The 20690-nt window shown below is 36.7% G+C and overlaps 1 protein-coding gene and 1 long non-coding RNA gene across 2 annotated transcripts in view; one reads left to right on the forward strand and one right to left on the reverse strand.

The window, feature by feature from the left end:
- LOC309627986 overlaps window positions 1-10493 on the forward strand; it is a 34398-nt gene extending 23905 nt beyond the window's left edge. Inside the window, exon 2 of the long non-coding RNA XR_014244089.1 lies at window positions 64-10493. This is a non-coding gene — a long non-coding RNA (uncharacterized lncRNA). The remainder of the gene's footprint in view (window positions 1-63) is intronic.
- The window catches only part of ADGRL3 (adhesion G protein-coupled receptor L3), a 563380-nt gene that overhangs the window by 519928 nt on the left and 22762 nt on the right, over window positions 1-20690 (reverse strand). The gene's annotated exons all lie outside the window — the stretch shown is intronic.

A 20690-nucleotide genomic window follows, 5' to 3' on the forward strand; every position in this document is an offset into this window, starting at 1 on the left:
CTGAGCTTTCATTTCATACTTCACTACAGTTTCTCTAATCCCCACTTTCTCTTTGGGTTGCAGGGTACGCCAAATACACAGCATGTTTAAAATCCCTGCTGATCCGTTGAGATGCTACACGGTGCATGACAGAGTTTGGCAAGCATGTGCATTAAGACTTAAAATAAAAACAAAACTAAATAAAATGGAGTCTATGTTACCATCAATTTTACTCTGTTTTTGAGGCCACTAAATCTCCTCGCTACTCCCAGGAGTGCCCCGTCTTGCAGCAGGCATCATACTAATTGAGATCTGAACAAACAGCTGGATTTACAATGAAGCATTAACTGTCAGCTGAATTCCTTAGACACACACACACACACACACACATAGCATCCTGCAGAAACAAGACTTACAAATGAGTGCTTGAAGACTCATTTCTCACTCTGACCCCTGGGGTCAATGATGTCAGAGAAACTATTTCGGAAAAGAGCTCTAGAGTGGGAGTGAACAATCAGGACCAACAATAATGAGTAATTCTTGAAGGTCAAAGCTGTTGAGCAGCTAATTGCAACTTGAAAAGCTGAGTACCAAGTTATTAATGATCTTGCTGATAAACTTTTTTCCCCACTCCAAGTCATACAAGCTTTTATTCTAACTTTGAAGATCAAGAAAGAGCTGCTCTGGCTATAAATGCAAAACTTTTCCTGTCTAGATGCAGCCGCGCATATCTGACTGCCTCCTTTCCTCACATACTCAGTATAAACTGGTGACCTTCATATAAATTGAGGTATGCTTTCCGATTGCAAAATCTCTCCTAAGGAAAGGGATCGTCAACCCTGCCAAATATTTTGTTTTAGCTTATTAACTACTCAGTATTATAAAACAGACGGAATGGAATCAAATAAGTAATTTACTCAGGGAGCCAAAATGATCCTTTCCTTATTTTATATGCATGTGGTAGAAAACACACCACCTTCATTTGAAACACAGACACTACACTATGGGAGGTAAAAATAATACTTCTACAGGCTAACAAAAAGTATACTAGAGGATAAAAAGAACTGTCTGCTTTTCTTAAGAAGTACTAAGGGCAAAGTCATGCAGGCAGGAGGAAACACAAGGCATACTATTGGAAAATTAGAGAGCACATCATATATGGGAATTCTATTCCAACAATTATCCCCTATCCTTCAATGATTTAAAATAGGGTTGCTCTCCTCTCTACTTCATCTTCTATCTTATCTATTGGTTTATTATTTCTTCCCAAGCAAGAGTTAAATTTTCAGATTCCTATTGTTTATCTAAACAGTCATTCATTTATACACTGCAGGTTCATAGTAAATGCTTGCTGAATGAAGGAAATGAAATGCTTTAATTATAATGTCTTTCCAACTGGAGGGCTGTTCATTGCTCTCACCACAGCAAGCCACAAAAGTTCTTGAATGAACCCCTGAGGCTATCACAGAATGATGCAAGGTACTCACCTTTCCTCCCCTCCACAACCCCAAAGGAATTAATAAGCAGCTTCCACAAAGCCCAGAAGCAAACAACTGAAATCTGAACTGCAGCCTGTTAGTATAAAGCAAGTTAAACTAGGAGAAAAACGTGTCTCCTGCAGGGTAGAGGTGGGAGCAAAGCACTTAATTATTTTAGTGAGATTCAGGTCTGTGAAAGAACATGTGTGCAAACATGCACACTCATTTTATTTTATTTGCTTAATAGGCTCGTCAGTGATATGTCATAGAAGCATGCCAATATTTTATCAGCTACCTCCTGCTTTCATAGGTGGTAGTCTACAGAAGACAAATATTGTGCTATTTGCATTATAATTAATACACCATTAAAGAAATATTTATTGGGTAAAGAACATAAACCATAGATAATATTAAGAACCCTGGCAAATACATGATAAATAAAATAGTTCCTCATCTCAAGACTTTTATAATCAAGTAAGGAGGAAAAGGTACATATATGCATAACTATAATATGATAGTGTGATAAATTCTCTACTACATTTAAGGGTCAAGTGTTGCCATCTAACCTATACTAATTCCTATAAACTGCCAGTTATACACAGATCAATACATTTCCATCACTCTTGCTTCTCCAACCACTTACAAAAATGAGAAAGTTTCCACTAAGCTAAAGTCATTTAATCATCCATCAAATCTCCTGGTATTTTCAAAATTAATGTGTTACCACAGCACGCTGTTAGAACCATTTTTTAGTCGTGTCAGATCACCTAAGCAGGGGTGCAGGGAGACTTGAATAATGAATGAATGTATTACCCCCAGCCCCTTCAAAGTGGAATAACGATATAAGTGCAAAATTCCAAAAGGCAAAATCTATCTCCCTATAGTCTGTGTTCAACAAACTCATTGCTGGGCCATGGGATTTTCTACCCATGACAAAAACTAAAATAAGCAATGTTGCATTAAAATGAAATAATACAGATATATATTCTAAGAAAATTTTTTTCTGGAGGGCAGAGCAAATCCAGTTACTATATGGTAAGGTTTTTAGTTGTCAATCTTGAAAGACCCACAAAACAAGAATTAACTGTCCTGCAAAAAAAAAGTCAGGGGCTTCCCTGGTGGCGCAGTGGTTGAGAATCTGCCTGCTAATGCAGGAGACACGGGTTCGAGCCCTGGTCTGGGAAGATCCCACATGCCGCGGAGCAACTAGGCCCGTGAGCCACAACTACTGAGCCTGCGCGTCTGGAGCCTGTGCTCTGCAACAAGAGACGCCGCGACAGTGAGAGGCCCGCGCACCGCGATGAAGAGTGGCCCCCACTTGCCACACTAGAGAAAGCCCTCACACAGAAACGAAGACCCAACACAGCCAAAATAAATTAAAAAATTAAAAAAAAAAAAAGTCAGAAATGCTATCTAGATTTTCTTCACTTCCCTTCTATGTCTACACTAACCCTTCTGGGACAGTTCATACATTTATGTGATTTCCTCTCTGTAGGTAATATCTAAATCCATTGCTAAAGATCTGATTTACTTTAATTCCCATTATTCTCAAAATCCCTACAGAACTGGCTATGGACATCTGAAAATATAACAGAGTGAAAACTAAAATTATTACCTTCCTCAAAAACCAGTATTACTAGCCAACTATTTAATTCAATATTCAGATAAGGAATATAAGCATAGGCTGAACTCACAGCCATAAAGTATTTTAAAAACCACATATAGTAATTTCAAAAACTTTTATTTAATACACTCAATTTTTAAAGAAATTAAAGTGCTTTTAGTTTTTCAACTTTAAAGTCTATGGTCACAATGTCTCAAATATTTCACCCCAAGCATAAATTAAAACTGTAATTTTGCACATTTCAAAGTAGTTAATGCATACATTTATATGCAACTTGCATTTAGATCCAGTTCTAATGGATAAATGTACTTGTCTTCAGGGTAGTAGTCATATGAATAGACTCAATGAAGTAAAATGCTTTATATTTTTTTTCTATAACTATCAAAGGTTTTTTGGACTTGGCAAGGGCTTTACAAATAATAGCCAATCTACAAATTTTATAGATGGGATATTATATAATTTACCACAATTTATATAGTTTTACAAGTAGCAGATGGTAGATTAATACTAAGGTGGCAATATACATTATCACCCAAATCAGAACACTTCTGAGAATGGGAGAGGACGCTTAACAACTATTACTATTACTATTACTAATACTGGAGGACAACAGGTATAAACTGGGTCTCTCTGGGAAAACCAGAACATATGTTTAGCCTAACTATAACACATGCAATATGTACTTGCTAATTCAATTGAGAATATTCAATCTGCTATAGATACAAGAAACAAATGGGATAGATAAGACTTATGTGTTAAATATACATAATGTACAGGCAAGTAACTTGGGGAGTCAGGCAAAATTCATAACATGTACTAAGAATAGAAAGTAAGTTAGTAACCCGTACACATATTACAGAATTAATGGAACAATTACAAGAATGAAACAAATAGAGTGTTACTTAGAAAGGGATATAAAGACCATAAATCTTAAGTATTCATAAAGCCCAGATTATATCACCTCTATATTGATAGCTATTTCCCTCTAAATCTGCCTCCCTTAGTGACATCTATTATGGTCCATTTCTGACCCCATGTGTTCTCCACTTGAGAAAGACAGATATAAGCCACAGCGGCTCAACACATTAAACAGTGAGGTACAGCTGTGGTCAGGTGTACGAGTCTCTGCATCTCTCCAACAAACTGAGCTTGTGTTACCTGCAGATACCGTCCAACCACTGAGCTTCCTTGTTTATCTGGTCTTTGTAACCACACCATCAGCAGAAATAGCAGATGAAGTGGAGAGTGAATCAGGATACTGCAACATTACATTAAACAGAATTAAGAAAGTGTGATCCTTTCAACCATCCAATGGAACCCTATCCTAACTGTGTAAACGTATCCTATAGCTTTGTTCTTGGCTTCCCACGACAGAATAAATAAAGCACATGATTCCAGAATCCTGGCATCTTGGTCTGTAAGACTTGCAGTCCTGACTTCTACTATAGCTTACCTGGTAGTTTATGTAGAGGCTTTTATTGCATTGATATAAATTCCCACACAACAGCACATATCCCCAAAATCCCATTGATTTATTTACTCATTCAACAAATTTGAGTACCTACCACACAGCATGCTCAATTCTGGGTGCCTGGAATATAAAAATGAAACACACAGCCTCTGTTCTTTCTTTTTTTTTTTGGCCATGCAGTGTGGCATGAGGGACCGATCAGGGATCAAACCCATGCCCCCTGCATTGGGAGCGCAGAGTCTTAACCACTGGACCACCAGGGAATTCTCAACAGCCTCTGTTCTTAAACAGAGTCCAAGGAGGAAAACAGATGAGTAAACAGACAAGGTATGATAGTGTTGTCATACCCTAGCCTCCAGGGATCAAGGAAGGCTTCCCAGAGGAAGTGACACCAAAGAATATAGAATAGGACAAAACAGACCAGAAGAGAAAAATAGACTCACTAACATTTATTGCTTACTGCATGCCGCAACAATTTTCTAACTCATTTAATACTCATAACAACTCTATGAGTCATTATTGTTATTATTCCTATTTGAAAAATAAGAGAAGGAAGGCATAGAGAGGTCATATATCTAGCAAGTGAAGGAGTCAGGATTGAATGCCAAGCATTCTGGCCCAAGAAACCATCCACTTAATCACTAAATTACACTGCGTCATATCCCAGGTGCCAAAAACTAAAATATGAATGGGAGTTAGAAAGGCAAAAAAGGGAGAGAAGGGCATGGTAACGTGAGAACCCAAAGCAAGACAACCTTCATACTTCAAGAGAGTTCAAACATGGCATGCATATGAGGAATTGTAAGAGATGAAACTGTTAAATTAGGCAGGGCCCAGAAAATGGGATTACCAAAGGCCTTATCAAAAGACCTCATCACCTCCTTGTCACATGACCCCGTAACTCAAAGTCTACATCACAATGTTATAAGAGGAAAACAAATGAATACATCATGGAGCGTGAAATGCAAAAAATGAAATAAGCCTTGAAATTTTCAATTAGTGATAACTTTCTTTCAATTTAAGGCAGTATCTTATAAAAAAATTCAACATTCTCTGAACTACAATGTAATACAAATAAAGATTTTAACAGAACTTACATCTAATCTGTAGTACCTACCCATAGGTTATATAACCATTTTTATTTTGTTTAGATTTCACACATGTAATTATTATGTGTAATTCTATGGATACGCACTTACGTATATGTATATGTCAACTAAAAATGTGTGAACTGCAAAAACAGATCTCATACAAGTAGCTTTTCAACAATAATATGTTGTCATAGATGTTAACATGATAAACAAATCTGTATAACTGGACAAATAAAATATAGGTAAGAAGTAAGAAGTAAACCAACAAGACACATATCGTCATAGGTTATTCAAATAATTCTGGTAGAATATCTTCCCATTATACACACATTATTTTTCTAATGCTATAAATAATCACATTACTTAATATAAATGAAACAAGATTTATAAATATCAGATGAACAAATGGTACAGTTTTCCTTTCAGATGTGAAACTGTGGGAATAAATTACTTTTACAAGACCAGTGGTTTCAAATAAAATTGAGGAGTCAATCTGTTTGGTATAATTCTTAAATTTTAAAGTGATTTAAGTATTTAAACAAGTCTTCACTTTTTTTTGCTATTGACTGCATATATTTAGATTCAACCAGTTAGAACTTATTACAATATATAATATTTAATTTAATTATTAATTTCCAAGTCTCATCAAAAAATATCCCAGTGTTTTTCTATTAATCTCAAACAGTATTACAACATTCCAGAAGTTAACATTTTAAAAACTTTCATATACTTTTAATATATGTTCACACCAGCACTACTTTAGCCTGATGATTCACAATTAACCAATGATCAAAAACAAAAAAAACAGGGAACTACATTTCTGAAATAGAAGAAAATCACTAGACATAGTCATATTTCCCCAATTCCATCATAGATACTCATAAATCTAATCTATTATTTGCTCTACTTGCTAGAGGGTATTTGAGAAAGATCAGCACACGTCACAAATCTTTCAGTGAGAATCAAAAACACTTTCATTTTCTCATCCATTTAGCTCATGCTCTGTCATCTTCTTATCATGCATTTATGAACTTTCTGTGGATTAGCATTAGCAGAGGCTACCAGAGGGGCAAAGCATAAGAAAAGTTTGGGACTTTTATTTACCAGTTGTATCAACCCATGACATGATCACCTCCATTGGCTTATAATTTTCCCTTCTCTAAATGAAGAGTGCGTCCCCCAGTTTTCCCCTTGCCCATTCTCTTCTCTGCTTTGACGATTTCCTAAACCCCAGTGACCTTAACTATCACCTTTATGTTGAAAATGTCTAACTTCTGTACTAGCAATAACTTCTCCCTTGATATTTAGATTAATATTTCAGAGTTTACTTCACATTTACACCTCTAACTCAATATTTCTAAGACCAGATTCATCTTTTTTTCCTGAAAACCAAAGCTTCCTCTTGACATTCTAATTCTACGAATGGGAGCACACAGTCACCTAGGCATCTTTGATTCTTCCCTCAACCTCACTTCCTACATCCAGTTAGTAGCCAAGCACTGCAGATTCGATCTCTGTGCATCTCTCACATCGTTCCTCTTCTTTCCATCCCGATTACTCTCTCTCCAGTTCAGACACTCATTACCTTTTGCCCTATGGCAACAACCTAACTGATCTCTCCATGTTCAACTCTCTCTCCACACTAAACTTTCCCACACAATCCTGACAGGTTCTAAACTGCAACTCTGATCAAGAGCTTCCAAAGAATCCCCACTACAGACAAAATTATGTACATGTGGGCATTTAAAACCCCCTACAAGATGGCTACAAACTACCTTTCAAACTTCCTGCCCCACCACTTCTTTCCTCATACTCTTACTGTTGGTTAAACTAGACTATTAACTGTTTGATGAAAATGTCATAATTTTCTCCAACTATAACTTTGTTCACATAATTCACTTCTCTGGAACACCCTCCCTCTGCCAGCACTTTCCAAATGATCCTAGGGATTTTTTAAGAGTTAGTAAAAATACCACATTATCTAAGAAAGCTTTACCTGCCCTCCTTTCTCCGCTATCCCCACATACCAGGGATGCCGTTTCCTCCTTCTTTAAAATACTATAGCACCTGGAGAAAACCATAATTCAAAAAGATACATGCACCCCAATGTTCACTGCAGCACTGTTTACAATAGGCAGGACATGGAAGCAACCTAAATGTCTATCAACAGAGGAATGGATAAAGAAGATGTGGTACATATATACAATGGAATATTACTCAGCCATAAAAAGAAATGAAATTGTGCCATTTGCAGAGATGTGGATGTACCTAGAGACTGTCATACAGAGTGAGTCAGAAGGAGAAAAAACAAATATCATATAATATCGCTTACATGTGGAATCTAGAAAAATGATACAGATGGACTTATTTGCAAAGCAGAAAGACAGACACAGATGTAGAGCAAAAAACGTATGGATACCAAGGAAGGAAGGGGGAAGTGGGATGAATTGGGAGATTGGGATTGACATATATATATACTATTATGTATAAAATAGATAACTTGTGAGAATATACTGTATAGCACAGGGAACTCTACTCAATGCTCTGTGGTGACCTAAATGGGAAGGAAATCCAAAAAAGAGGGGATATATATATACCTATAGCTGATTCACTTTGCTGTACAGCAGAAACTAAGAAAACATTGTAAAGCAACTATACTGCAATAAAAATTAATAAAAAATAAAATAAAATACTACAGCATTTGTATGACACCACAGTTCACCAAATCATTGAGTCAAATGCCTACTGGTTTTTCTATTCTCTCTGTTACCAGCAACAGACTGTAAGTCCTTGAGGAAAAAACAGCATTATGGAGGGTTCTATGTGCATTATAGGCACAAGAAATATGTAAATTAAATTAAATTAAGTTATTTTCTCTCCTAAACATTTATACTCAATGTTCAGTTACCCAAGCTAGGAACCCATGATTGTGACAAAAATATAAAGCCAGTATTTTATTACAGCACTTTGTCTCTTCCCAAACCTAAACAAAAATATTAACAAGTAACTAAATAAATTCATTGAAAATTCTTCACAGATCTTCCATTATATATCTCTGATATGATTACCACAAAAAAGAAAGCCTAAAAAAGGGTAAATAGTAGTAGGTAACACATACTAGGTTTCAAAATCTATGAGTTTAATCATTTTAATATATTCACATATGATGCTTAATCATCACAACAATGTGTGTACTTTTATTATCACACTCTACAGATGAGATAACAAAGTTTTTTAAATGTAAGTCCTTAGCCTTGGTTAAGACAGTTAATAAACAGTAAAGCTGAGAATGAACCCAAATCTGTCTGGCCCCAAAGCTCACGGAGTAACTATAATTCCATACTACTACCCTCTCTGTAGCAATAAAAAAAAAAAAAACCCAAAAATGAAGAGTTAAAGATATGTCTATAGCCAAGAAAAAGAAATTGCTTCTTTAGGAAGTAAAAGCTGGGGGAGAGGGAGAATCATCAATTTACTTAACTATACATATGAAAGAGAGAAAGTATAAATTAGAGTGCCTGGCCAAATTTTTGCATTGCTGTGCTGGAGACCTATATGAATAATGCAAAATCTGAAAACACAGACGTAAACCAGTCTATGAAAGTATGATGTTCTATGCAAAACAACACCTGCTCTGCTCTCCCCTTTCATCTTAATTTGAGGTTAAGGCTTCTATAAATATAATGGAAGTTTCCTCTTTGTATCTGGGATATACTTCAGATCTCTTTTACTACCACACATTGTTAGAGTTGAAGGGAAACAAAAGAAAAAGGAAAAGATTTTCTAGTAATTAACTAATTTATTCTGGAAAGCATCTGTGACTGGTAGGGTAAAATTTGGTTCTTTGGAACATATACACAATTATTATTATGTGGCAGACACTCAAATAATGAATTAATGAAATGACTTATATATTCCTAATTAAGTCATTTTTTGGCCAGAATGTCAAGGTTTAGCATCCATTTTCCATTATTAATATTCTTTGTAACAAGAAAAATGTAATGGTGAAACATAATTTCCATAAGCATTTTGAAAAGCTACTCAAATTTTACTTGTCAGATGGAAAGGGAAAATAATTTGTAATTTATGCCAATAGAAACAAAAGAGTTTCTCACATTTTCCTGAAAATACTTGAAGGCCAAACTCACTAAAACATTTATTTTCAACTGGATACATCATTCTGGTATTTATACCATTTGGGAAAGAAACAAGATCCTAAAAAAATGTTTTAAAATCATGTTTAGGGCTGAAAAGTTTATTATTGTCGTTTAACCTCAATACTTTACCTATTTCCCTAAATGCCTATTAGCCTCCTTCTTCCCACATAAACATATAATTTTTTTTCCTTTTTTTTTGCTGACAAACAAGAGACTTTAATGGGAAGGGGTGCCCTAGCGGACAGCAGCAGGGTAAGGGAACCCAGGAGAACTGCTCTGCTACACGGCTTGCAGTCTCGGGTTTTATGGTGATGGGATTAGTTTCCGGGTTGTCTCTGGCCAATCACTGACTCAGGGTCCTTCCTGGTGGCATGCATATCGCTCAGCCAAGATGGATTCCAGCGAGAAGGATTCTGGGAGGTTGGTAGGACATATGGACTGGCGTCTCCTCTCTCCTTTTGACCCTTCCTGAATAACATATAATATTAAGTATATAAGGATTCAAAAGGGTGATGCCCAAATAATTTATTTTGCATATCAATTAGACCTGACATTTTGTCTAAACTGGCAAACCTCACTGAAAGACACAAATAAATGTGAACGGGTTTTTATCTGAAACAATATTATATTGTCATATAAAACAAGAAGCTAACAGCACTTTGAAGGCCATATTATATTATTCTCTTGCAGTAACAGTTATATCCAAAAGGCTGAGCTTGTAAAACAGAGGGTTCCCATTGCTGTAGAAACATTAATCTCTGTTCTTCTGTTACAAGTTCTTTCACCTCTCTACTTCCCCATGAATTCCTGGACTTTACCTATACACGTCAGACTGTAATGTAATAACAAGATTAAAAGCAGCTTTTCCAAAAATCTGGGAGTAAGGGGAGTAAGAACATGAGAACATGCCAGAAGGATAACTCATCAAAGTCAATATAAATAACACTATTAAAAACATATTGAGTAAAAAAGTCTCAGGTTTTCCTATGATCATTAGTTATATCAAATGAAAATATAAAAGCCAGAAGGAAGTAAAGAGAAATTGTTTACCAAATGCACACACACAACTTTCTGGCCACTGTAATTCAGAATCAGAGGGAGGATAGAAATTGTTTGGTCAAGAATAGAGCTAAGGATGAATGCAGGCAGAGGAAAATCAATTCAAGTCAACCATACATCAAAAATTTAACTGAGCTGAGGAGGACTCAGGTGGTACAGAAGATTCCAACCAGCAAAGATAATTATCACTTGCCAAAGATGTGGAAGGAAGGGGGCATGGTTTGTTTAATAAACTGTTAGAACTTCCATGTGGCTGAAGGATAAGGCATGTGGAGAGGTAGTTTGAGGCAAGAGAAAAATGTGTTGTCTACTAATCTTATTTACTGGATGTATGTGTTTTGGCTCATAGGTTTTAAAGCATTCCTGCTCTTTATTTAGTCCAGTGTCCATGACCCACCCTATCATGTTGGTAAGTTCATGGTATACTAAAGACTTGGCTCCATTCCCAAATCACTGTCTTACAATTATTCCAATAAATGAGCTTTTGCCACCCTTTTCCTGCCTCTATCAGCTTATTATAATGCCTTCATATGTACAGTTAGGTGAGTTCTGCAACTGTGGCCTTGGATCTATGAATTTAAAAGTGTTTACTTTTTTTGGAGTGCAGCTTTTATTTTTCTAGACTCTTAACCAATGAGAACATTAAACATTTCCTTAAGATAAAGCATCACTTAACAAGGGCATCAGGCGATATTCTATTTTAAAAATCAGTTTTAATTAGGCAAGAGTATTAATAAAGATTCGTTTCTGAGGCATTCTCAAAAGACACATGAAGATTATTTTTGTTATTATTTTATTAAACTGTGTGCTATGTTACACTGTTAATGAGCCCAAATATGAGCAGACTAGTCTCCTACTTCTTTCCAAATTTTGACATGGAACATCGTACTAAGAACTGAATGAATGCCCGATATACTTAGGCCTGCAGATCAACTGTCTTAACCTTATTCAATTTGTCTCCTTGCCATAGTACTGAAAAATATACATTGGAAAAAAACATATATAGTAAGAATTCTTTCAGCTGTTTCATGGGAACACAGGAGAGCTCAAAATCAAATCTAATCTTGGCTCCACTACAGCCCTGCTAGGTATTACTGGGAAGTAGATGGAAGGACTGAATGAAAAGCCTAGCAGATGATCTTTTGTGGCAGAATCTTATCACACTTAAGCCAAAATAGAATCCTAACAATGAATGATAATAATTTTTGTTCTTTTTAATGACAATAACATGCTCAACAAACATCATTTTTAACTATGTTTTTACAGATTTATGTATTATATTTAAGTTAAGTGTTCTTAAATTTGGGACCAGAAAGTTGGGTTTCTATTCAAAGGAGTATGTTGAAGAAATCATTTGTAAATGTTTGGGTAACACCACCACCATTCCTTACCAACACTCTGTGCCTCCTCTTGTCTTTCTTATCTCAGTGAGACAATCATTCTTCATACAACCTTTCAAGCCAGAAACTGGGGGGGTACTCTTTGGGTTTTCCCTTTGTCTTACTCACTTATCCAATGAATCTCTAACTCCTGTCAATTGGTCCTCATTATCACTAATGTCACTCACTCCTAGAGTCAGGGCCACCATCATTTTTTATCTCAATCAATAGACTAACCTCCCATTTCCAGTCTTGAAGCCTCTAGTTTATTCTTCAAATGTAGGTGGCAGGTCATTCCTCCCTCAATTCCTCTAAGATTAACTTAATTTTTCCCTTACTGCCATAAGAGAAATTCTGAACTCCTCATAACATTATATCATGCCATCCTGATCTTCTCCAGATGATTTCTGGACTGACAACTAGAAATTATCCTTCAGACATGTTAAGTTCCAATCATATTGAACTAGGCCTTTGTGCTACTGTTTCCTATCTATAATAGTATCTTTCTTCTACGTCTATGCTTGGCTAACTAATACTTGACTGTTGGGTCCCAGCTTAAATGCACTTTTCTTCAGAAGCATCTTCTCTGATCCTCCAAGACTGGGTTGACATCTCTCTACATGCTCCATAGTACTTTATACTCACTTTTAAAAAAAGTATTCTCAGTATTGCTTCTTTGTTACACAAACTAGCTTCTATGTGGGCCTAGGTCATGAGATGGCCAGTGACACGAATAATTAAATCAGTTACATTGGGCTTACCAAATGAGAATTAAATTCTCTTTTTGGAAATTCAAACCAAAAGGCAAGAAAACAAGTGCCAGTTGCTGGTTAGTGCTGTGGCTAAGAGCAGTGGTATACAATTCAGGCTGGCAGTCACTTACAATGTTAATGAGCAAAGAAAGCTGTTGGAAAGTAAGAGAAGAATCAGAGAAGAACTAGGCCCACAGGAAAGAAAAAAAAACAAACAAACACTTGGCATCATTAACTGATAAACCAAGGTCCAATACTCAAGAGTGTCCTTAGATTTCCATAAGAATTATGTATTCTTAAAATAGTGCTCTTACAGTTAGTACTCCCCCTCAAATACACTCACACACACACACAAACACACACCTACACACACACACACACAAAGGCATATGTTAATCACCATTTTACAAACAAAGCTCTTGTCTCCTTGGGTGCAGGGAAGAGGTATCCTCTAGCAAATGTTTGCCATACTGTACAATTCTTGACTCCCAATACTGACTGAGAGATCGAAGATTGTAAGTTCTCCATCATTGCCTTCCTGCCACTTAGTGCAGTACCCAGCATGCATCGGTGCTCAATTAAAGTTGAAAAAATAAGTGAGGGCAAGGATGAATGAAGGAACCACCAGTATTTAATAATTCAGACTAATTTTAAAGGCTGATATTTGTGTAAGGCAATAAAAAATCAAATAGAGTTTCTCCTTGCTTTAATTATCATAAAAGCATTCTAACCTATAAAGACAAAACCCCAAGAATGGGAGAAAATGAAAAAAAGTGATGGCAGAGTTGGATGTGATTCACCAATAGGATTGAGAGAATACACAAGCCCCTTGTAAAAGCATTTTGGCTCTTGCAAAAGGTACGCTTAAAAATGAGCACAGGGCCAGCTGGCCCCACCATTTAGAGACAGGAGCAAAGCCGTGAGCCTTGCAGCAGTGAAGCCCTCGGACAGAGGCGGAAATGGCTATTGTAAATGGCATGAGAATATGTTTTGGTCAGCGAGAATAGTTGGAAACCTTCAAGATGGTAGAGGAGTAAGACGTGGAGATCACCTTCCTCCCCACAAATACATCAGAAATACATCTACATGTGGAACAACTCACATAGAATACCTACTGAATGCTGGCAGAAGACCTCAGACTTATCAAAAGGCAAGAAACTCCCCACATAGCTGGCCATGTGGGTGACAGGGTCTTGTTGTTCTGGCTGGGTGTCAGGCCTGTGCCTCTGAGGTGGGAGAGCCAAGTTCAGGACACTGGTTGACCAGTGACCTCCCAGCTCCACGTAATATCAAACGGCAAAAGCTCTCCCAGAGATCTCCATCTCAACGCTAAGACCCAGCTCCACTCAACGACCAGCAATCTACAATGCTGGACACCCTACGTCAAACAACTAGCAAAACAGGAACACAACCCCATGCATTACCAGAGAGGCTGCCGAAAATCATAATGAGGTCACAGACACCCCAAAACACACCACCAGATGCGGTCCTGCCCACCAGAAAGACAAGATCCAGTCTCATCCACCAGAACACAGGCACCAGTCCCCGCCACCAGGAAGCCTACACAACCCACTGAACCAACTTTAGCCAATGGGGGCAGACACCACAAACAAAGGGAACTATGAACCTGCAGCCTGCGCAAAGGAGACCCCAAACACAGTAAGTTAAGCAAAACGAGAAGACAGAGAAACACATAGAAGATGAAGAAGCAAGGTAAAAACCCACCAGACCAAATAAATGAAGAGGAAACAGGCAGTCTACCTGAAAAAGAACTCAGAGTACTGATAGTAAAGTTGATCCAAAATCTTGGAAATAGAATGGAGCAAAATACAAGAAATGTTTGACAAGGACCTCGAAGAACTAAAGAGCAAACAAACAATGATGAACAACACAGTAAATAAAATTAAATGTTCTCTAGAAGGAATCAATAGCAGAATAACTGAGGCAGAAGAATGGACAAGTGACCTGGAAGATAAATTAGTGGAAATAACTACCACACAGCAAAATAAACAAAAAAGAATGAAAAGCACTGAGGACACTCTCAGAGACGTCTGGGACAACATTAAACGCACCAACATCTGAATTATATGGGCCCCAGAAGAAGAAGAGAAAAAGAAAGGGACTGAGAAAATATTTGAAGAGATTATAGTTGAACACTTCCCTAATATGGGAAAGGAAATAGTCAATCAAGTCCAGAAGCACAGAGAGCCCCAAACAGGATAAATACAAAGAAAAACATGCCAAGACACATGTTAATCAAACTATCAAAAATTAAATACAAAGAAAAAATATTAAAACCAAAAAGGGAAAAGCAACAAATAACAAACAAGGGAGTCCCCATTAGGTTGACAGCTGATCTTTCAGCAGAAACTCTGCAAGCCAGAAGGGACTGGCAGGACATATTTAAAGTGCTGAAAGGGAAGAAGCCTACAACCAAGATTACTCTCCCCAGCAAGGATCTCATTCAGATTCGACGGAGAAATTAAAACCTTTACAGACAAGCAAAAGCTAAGAGAATTCAGCACCACCAAACCAGCTTTACAAGAAATGCTAAAGGAACTTCTCTAGGCAGGAAACACAACAGAAGGAAAAGGCCTACAACAACAAACCTAAAACAATTAAGAAAATGGTCATAGGAACATACATATCGATAACTACCTTAAATGTAAATGGATTCAGTGCTCCAACCAAAAGACATAGACTGGCTGAATGGATACAAAAACAAGACGCATATATATGCTGTCTATAAGAGACCCACTTCAGACCTATGGACACATACAGACTGAAAGTGAGGGGATGGAAAAAGATATCCGATGCAAATGGGAATCAAAAGAAAGCTGGAGTAGCAATTCTCATATCAGACAAAATAGACTTTAAAATAAAGACTATTACAAGAGACAAAGAAGGACACTACATAATGATCAAGGGATCAATCCAAGAAGAAGATATAACAATTGTAAATATTTATGCACCCAACATAGGAGGACCTCAATACTTAAGGCAAATGCTAACAGCCATTAAAGGGGAAATCGACAGTAACACAATCATAGTATGGGACTTTCATACCCCACTTTCACCAATGGACAGATCATCCAAACAGAAAATTAATAAGGAAACAAAAGCTTTAAATGATATATTAAAGCAGATGGACTTAATTGATATTTAGAGTACATTCCATCCAAAAACAATAGAATACACTTTCCTCCCAAGTGCTCATCAAACATTCTCCAGGATAGATCATAACTTGGGTCACAAATCAAGCCTTGGTAAATTTAAGAAAACTGAAATCATACCAAGTATCTTTTCCAAGCACAACGCTATGAGACTAGATATCAATTACAGGAAAAAATCCGTAAAAAATACAAACACATGGAGGCTAAACAATAAACTACTAAACAAACAAGAGATCACTGAAGAAAACAAAGAGGAAATCAAAAAATACCGAGAAAAAAAATGACAATGAAAACACGACAACCCAAAACCTATGGGATGCAGCAAAAGCAGTTCTAAGAGGGAAGGTTATAGCAACACAATCCTACCTCAAGAAACAAGAAAAATCTAAAATAAACAACCTAACCTTACATCTAAAGCAATTAGAGAAAGAAGAACAAACATCCCCAAAGTTAGCAGAAGGAAAGAAATCATAAAGACCAGAAAAGAAATAAGCGAAAAAGACATGAAGGGAACAAAGATCAAGAAAAGTAAAAGCTGGTTCTGTGAGAAGATAAGCAAAATTGATAAACCATTAGCCAGACTCATCAAGAAAAAAAGGGAGAAGATTCAAATCAACAGAATCAGAAATGAAAAAGGAGAAGGAACAACTGACACTGCAGAAATACAAAGGATCATGAGAGATTACTACAAGCAACTATATGCCAATAAAATGGACAACCTGGAAGAAATGGACAAATTCTTAGAAGAGCACAACCTTCCGATACTGAACCAGGAAGACATAGAAAATATAAACAGACCAATAACAAGCACTGAAATTGAAACTGTGATTAAAAATCTTCCAACAAACAAAAGTCAAAGACCAGAAAGATTCACAGGCGAATTCTATCAAACATTTAGAGAAGAGGTAACACCTATCCTTCTCAAACTCTTCCAAAATAGAGCAGAGGGAGGAACACTCCCAAACTCATTCTACAAGGCAACCATCACCCTGATACCAAAACCAGACAAAGATGTCACAAAGAAAGAAAACTACAGGCCAATATCACTGATGAAGATAGATGCAAAAATCCTCAACAAAATACTAGCAAACAGAATCCAACAACACATTGAAAGGATCATACACCATGATCAAGTGGGGATTAACCCTAGAATGCAAGGATTCTTCAATATACACAAATCAATCAATGTGATACACCATATTAACAAACTGAAGGAGAAAAACCATATGATCATCTCAATAGATGCAGAAAAAGCTTTCGACAAAATTCAACACCAATTTATGATAAAAACCCTCCAGAAAGTAGGCATAGAGGGAACTTACCTTAACATAATAAAGGCCATATATGATAAACCCACAGCCAACATCGTTCTCAGTGGTAAAAAACTGAAACCATTTCCTCTAAGATGAGAAACAAGACAAGGTTGTCCACTCTCACCACTATTATTCAACATAGTTTTGGAAGTTTTAGCCACAGCCATCAGAGAAGAAAAAAAGAAATGCAAATTGGAACAGAAGAACTAAAGCTGTCACTGTTTGCAGATGACATGATCCTATACATAGAGAATCCTAAAGATGCTACCAGAAAACTACTAGAGCTAATCAATGAATTTGGTAAAGTAGCAGGACACAAAATTAATGCATAGAAATCTCTTGCATTCCTATACACTAATGGTGAAAAATCTGAGAGAAATTAAGGAAACACCTCCATTTACCATTGCAACAAACAGAATAAAATACCTAGGAATAAACCTACCTAAGGAGACAAAAGACCTGTATGCAAAAAACAATAGGACACTAATGAAAGAAATTAAAGGTAATACAAAGAGATGGAGAGATATACCATGTTCTTGGATTGGAAGAATCAACATTGTGAAAATGACTATACTACCCAAAGTGATCTACAGATTCAATGCAATCCCTATCAAACTACCACTGGCATTTTTCACAGAACTAGGACAAAAAATTGCACAATTTGCATGGAAACACAAAACACCCCGAGTAGACGAAGCAATCTTGAGAAAGAAAAATGGAGCTGGAGGAATCAGGCTCCCAGACTTCAGACTACACTACAAAGCTACAGTAATCAAAACAGTATGGTACTGGCACAAAAACAGAAATATCGATCAATGGAACAGGATAGAAAGCCCAGAGATAAACCCACGCACCTATGGTCACCTTATTTTTGATAAAGGAGGCAAGAATATACAATGGAGAAAAGACAGCCTCTTCAATAAGTGGTGCTGGGAAAACTGGACAGCTATATGTAAAAGAAGGAAATTAGAAAACTCCCTAACACCAGGCACAAAAATAAACTCAAAATGGATTAAAGACATAAATATAAGGCCAGACACTGTAAAACCCTTAGAGGAAAACATAGGCAGAACACTCTATGACATAAATCACAGCAAGATCCTTTTTGACCCACCTCCTAGAGAAATGGAAATAAAAATAAATAAATAAACAATTGGGACCTAATGAAACTTAAAAGCTTTTGCACAGCAAAGGAAACCATAAACAAAACGAAAAGACCACCCTCAGAATCGGAGAAAATATTTGCAAATGCAGCAACTGACAAAGGATTAACCTCCAAAATTTACAAGCAGCTCATGCAGCTCAATATCAAAAAAACAAACAACCCAATCCAAAAATGGGCAGAAGACCTAATATCAAAAAAACAAACAACCCAATCCAAAAATGGGCAGAAGACCTAAACAGACATTTCTCCAAAGAAGATATACAGATTACCAACAAACACATGAAAGGATGCTCAATATCACTAATAATTAGTGCAAATCAAAACTACAATTAGATATATCACCTCACACCTGTCAGAATGGCTATCATCAAAAAATCTACAAACAATAAATGCTGGAGAGAGTGTGGAGAAAAGGGAACCCTCTTGCACTGTTGGTGGGAACGTAAACTGATACAGCCACTATAGAGAACAGTATGGAGATTCCTTAAAAAACTAAAAATAGAGCTACCATACGACCCAGCAATGCCACTACTGGGCATATACCCTGAGAAAACCATATTTCAAAAAGAGTCATGTACCACAATGTTCATTGCAGCTCTATTTACAATAGCCAGGACATGGAAGCAACCTAAGTGTCCATCGACAGATGAATGGATAAAAAAGATGTGGCACATATATACAATGGAATATTACTCAGCCATAAAAAGAAACGAAATTGAGTTATTTGTAGTGAGGTGGATGGACCTAGAGTCTCTCATACAGAGTGAAGTAAGTCAGAAAGAGAAAAACAAATACGGTATGCTAACACATATATATGGAATCTAAAAAATAAATCGTTCTGAAGAACCTAGGGTCAGGACAGGAATAAAGACGCACACATAGAGCACGGACTTGAGGACATGGGGAGGGGGAAGGGTAAGCTGGGCCGAAGTGAGAGAGTGGCATGGACTTATATATAATATCCAATGTAAAACAGATAGGTAGTGGGAAGCAGCCACATATCACAGGGAGATCAGCTTGGTGCTTTGTGACCACCTACAGGGGTGAGATAGGGAGGGTGGGAGGGAGGAGATATGGGGATATATGTATATGTATAGCTGATTCACTTTGTTGTAAAGCAGAAACTAACACACCATTGTAAACAATTATACTCCAGTAAAGATGTTAAAAAAATAAATGAGCACAGGGTCGAGATTTTATGACTTGTCAGGATTGAAATGCTTTAGCTGTACTCTGAGAGAACACTTGTATGAGCTCTGCACACTATGTATGGCTTGCAGGAGGGTTATTTGTAGATCATCTCAATGAACTTTTTAGGCATCTGCATGAAAATCACAATTGAAGCAAGGAAAATGCTGATAAAAAACACATCAACATTCCTTTAGCTTCAAGGAAATGTCGTGATATCTAGTCATTAACTGTGCAATCTGCCCTCAGACTTCCTTCTGCCTTAGTACGCTAGAGAGAAACAGGTCTTCTGAGAACAATGTTTTTTAATTCTTTATGCTTTGCTGCTCTACTATGAAGTCCTAATTCCTTGAATCCAAACACTCATTAACTCTCAAGAACTGCTATTAGCTATCTGGAGTCAAATGAACATAAAGGGGAAAAAAGGGGCAAAGTTCAATTTCAAACAAATAAAAGGGTTTTTGTTATGTTGTTAAGACTGTGTGTGTTGGGTTTCTATTTGCTTGTTTGGCTATCGATAGAACAAATAGAGGTTAACTTTTTTAAAGTAATATCAATTTTATTTTCCAATCAAAGACTGCATTAATATCAGTCTTCATTTTTTCCATTTTTTTCTGATTTTTTTATATCTTAAATTATCTTGTTTCTATAACATACTGTTGTTTTTGTTTTAGAAAGACAGGAGGAGCAAGGAAGGAAGCTGGAGTTCATTGACATTTTCTAGTTTGAATTCTTCATGTCTTTTCAATTTGAAGAGCTCAAGGTAATGTGGTGTCTCCCATTTTAATTTCATTTTTAATAACGGTTCAAGTGTTCTAGCTGTATGTACTATCTTCTATATCAAGAAAGAGTATGCCCCTG

Source organism: Balaenoptera borealis (assembly GCF_965194805.1).
Source record: "Balaenoptera borealis genome assembly, chromosome: 4".
NCBI lineage: Eukaryota > Metazoa > Chordata > Mammalia > Artiodactyla > Balaenopteridae > Balaenoptera > Balaenoptera borealis.